The sequence below is a fragment of the Fragaria vesca genome, linkage group LG2 (assembly GCF_000184155.1).
Source record: "Fragaria vesca subsp. vesca linkage group LG2, FraVesHawaii_1.0, whole genome shotgun sequence".
Classification (NCBI taxonomy): domain Eukaryota; kingdom Viridiplantae; phylum Streptophyta; class Magnoliopsida; order Rosales; family Rosaceae; genus Fragaria; species Fragaria vesca.
This window is the reverse complement of record NC_020492.1, coordinates 8,208,885-8,212,948: the sequence shown is the minus strand read 5'-3', so window position 1 is coordinate 8,212,948 and position 4,064 is coordinate 8,208,885.

Here is a 4,064-nt window from a genome sequence, read left to right as displayed (position 1 = left end):
GGAGGAGCGAGTGTTTAGGGGGGAGTATATATAGAGTTGGTTCGGGTCGAGGCTCCGGAAGCGTGTGAGTGTGTGACACCGCACGTGTGGAGGAGTAGGGTGAAGCTCGTTTCCAGATTTGATGAACTAGTAAAAAAGTGCGTTGCAGAGTTGGCACGTGTCGGAGTTACAGCGCACACGCGGTCAAAGGAATACAGCCCGTTGTTTGTCTGTACTGTATTGTAATATTGGTTTTCACTAATTTTGTACTGATTATCTCTGTTTGTATTATTTTTAATTTTGGATTCCCGCCTCTAACTTCTACCATGTTTGGATTAAAGAAAAGAGAAAAATATCCGCAGTGTTTGGATGACTAAATTGAGAAACTGATAGGAATTCATAAACGCAGACATTTGTACCTTTCCCTATTGGAACTTTATTTATTGTAATTTTTGTGGTTTGGTCTGTCTTGTTAAGATTTAGAATGTAACGGCGATAAAGAGACTCCACCGTTATTCAATTTCAAAAACCCGTTGCAAGTATTGTGCTCCGGAGGTGCAAGCGTTGATTTTTAGTATTGATTAGCCATGTTTGGCAATTGAAGAGGATAGAAACTCACTGTTTGGAGGTGTGTAAATAATAGTGGGTGTATTGATTGTTTTTGGAGAAGAGGGATGTTGGTAAGACGGCTAATGATTAATGAAGGGTAAAATACTGTATAGTTTTTGTGGTTTGAAATCGACATCTGTTTAGTCCTTATAGTTTTATTTTAATTTGAATGGTCCTTTTAAATTCACGATTTTCCTTTTAAATAGTCATTCCGCCAATTTTTCCATGTTAGATTGCTGACGTGGTCATTAAAAATTACAATATTTTTAACAGCCATGTCAGCATTTTAACGGTGAAAATTGACGGAAGAACCATTTGGAAGGAAAATTGTGACTTTAATGACCATTCAGATTAAAATGAAACCATAAGTACTGAACAAATGTCGACTTCAAACCATAAGGACTAAACAAATTTCAATTCATTAATGAATGGAGTTGGCTATGCAGTTTTAGCTTATGTCCTGTGCAATGCCAATGGGGCTGCTCATGTAGTAGCTAGGTATGTAGCCCACTTTGAATGGCGTGTTTCGTGGTTAGAGGTTGAGATCGATTGGCAATTGGATGTCATTGTTTGAGACTGATCCTGTAACTAGTTTTAGTAACAGGGAAAAGAGTGGTGAAATACTAAAACAAATTTTAAAATAAAACTATCGTGTCGCTCGACCTTCCCATAATGAACCTACTAGTTCCACCCATGATGGTACGTCCAATTAATGTTACATTTGTAAACTATTATCTCACATATATACTATTACAATTGGAAAAAAATTGCGTCTAAACTAGTATGTACGTGTGTGTCCGGTCTCTTTTTTATTTACATTTTTTTTTTAATGTGAATCATAATTTTAACCATTCAAAAGTTGAATTAATCAATAAATATCACTGTTGCAAAACATTAATGTAAACAAAATTCGTTTGGTCAGTCGAATGTATCAAACAAATGGACGGCTGATCATGAGACTGCTACCTTTCACCATAACTACCAATTTGTTTAATGCAATTGGCTGAGTAAACGAATTTTGTTTACATTAATTTTTTACAGAGGTGATCTCTATTGGTTAATTAAACTTTTGAATGGTTAAGATATGATTCACAATGAAACAAATATGTAAACAAGAAAGAGTCTGGACGCACACGTATATACAAGTCCGGAAGTAAATTTTTTTCCATTACGATCACATCTTGAATTTTGATCAAATATTACAAGGTCATATCCGTTTGTTGTGATTCATGATCCTGTGCTTCGTACGTAATAAGAAGCATTAATAATTTATATGTCAAAGTAATTAAGATAGGATCATTAATTGCACCAACAAATTAAAGATATTCCATTCGATTTTAAGTTATTTGTTCATAGTTATATATATTTATATATATGATGGCCAACCAAAGGAGAAAACTTTCAGAAGAGTGACACTTAGTTATTCGCTACTCCACAAGTCAAACAAACACAAGATTCCCATCCTTTTAACTTCATTTGAAAGAGCAAATATGCTTCTATATATCTCGAACCAATCATGAAACAAATTCAAATGACAAGTTTGTAAATATAATTGAAATATATAAATAAGAAAATAGAGAAAGTGTGTTAATAACACTAGCTCTTATATATATATATATAAATAAATTGTCAATTCGATCATTATGATGATAAGAAAATAGATAAGACGTGTTAATAACACAAAAGAGTGTATTAATAACACTAGCTTATATATATATATATATATATATATCATTTGTCAATTCGATCATTATGTCGATCGAGGCTGATCGATGATTACTTCGATTGACAACCAATTCATTTGATAACATAATATCATAACGAATTATTGATCCATGATGTAGTGTTGTTTAAATGTTACCTATTTCAGAAAATAAATGAATATACGTGCTGTGTGTGTGTGTAAATATTTGTTGGTTAGCGCCATGAGCTACACGAGGGGTACGTATGCATATATATAGAAACGACAATATATACAGTAATACAGTTGATAACGATCGACGGAGTTGTGCTGCTGTGACCTCACCATTAATTCATCGATCGAGCAATAGAAACAGAAAAGGGTCGACTGAGGAAATTATGGAAGTAGAACAATACCAAATTAGAGATAGAGATGATGATGATGATGCATGTAGTGGATTGTGATATAAGATTAGAAAAGGTTGTGATCTCAGCATATATGCATAATTAAAGATAAAACGATTGGTACGGTATTGGCGTCTACTTCGTTTTCCAAGTCTTTGCATGCATTTTCCTTCTCAAGTGCAGAGTCGTCGTTAATTCAATTACTTGGCTGTGAAAATGCATCACTTAAGTTCATCTCTTGTACGTGTTATATGGAGATCCATTAATTCATGGTATTATTCACATATTTTCTCGTTAAATCTGACTTTTAATTAGTTCCATTTATCAAGTATATATCACTCGACAATTAGGTTATATATATGGGTCCGGTTCAAGGGACATCAAATTTGATACAAATTTTGACATTGTTTATTAGTCATTAGATATTAAAACATTCAATGGTCTAAATCAATTCTAAATATGATGTTAACATATAACTAATTAATGTGACATGACATTACTTAATTTCACAACAAATCAAATTAAAAGCAAAGAAGGAAAATTCAGAATTTAGAATCTAGCAAATCTAAATTGCTCGAACAAGGAAAAAAAAAATCGACAAAACCCTAAAGATGAAGAAGAACACAGACTAAAAGAATCTGGGCATGAAAACGATTCAATCAAACTCTTCAACTACATCCCATTAGCGGCACTATAAAGAGTATAATATCATTAAGCATTAATCCAACCATTTATATTGTTCATGCTATGACAAACAAGTAAAAAGAGTTTCCACAATATCCGATGACTTTGAATGACGCTTTGTATGTACTGGTATAATTTCCGGGCAAAAAGTGAAGTCTTTCTATCAACGTACAAAAATAAATCCAACCTTACTTCCAATTGTCTAGGTAAATGTCCATTTGCAAAAACAGTGCTTCCAATTGCCATTGCTGTCTTGCTGATTAAAATGTAATTGAGTGAACATGAGACGCAATGTTTACATAATTGGCATGAACACCAATACTACTCTAACATGAGAAACTAATACAGAACTCTTGTGAATCATTGTCTATATTAATGTACGTCTTTGATCTGTGTTATATTACAAATTGGTTCTTTGCCCCTCTTTTTTTTTTTAGTCTGTGTTCTTCTGCGTCTTTGGGGTTCTATCGATTTCTTTCATTGTTAACGAGCAAATTGGATTTTGTTTTCTAGATTCTAGATTCTAAATTCTGAATTTCCCTTCTTTTATTTTAATTTGATTAGTTATGAAATTTTGTAACGTCATGTCACCTATCAAATCAATTAGTTATATGTTGACATCATATTTAGAATTGATCTAGACCATTGAATGTTTTAATATCTAATGGCTAATAAATAATGTCAAAATTTGTGTCAAATTTAATGTC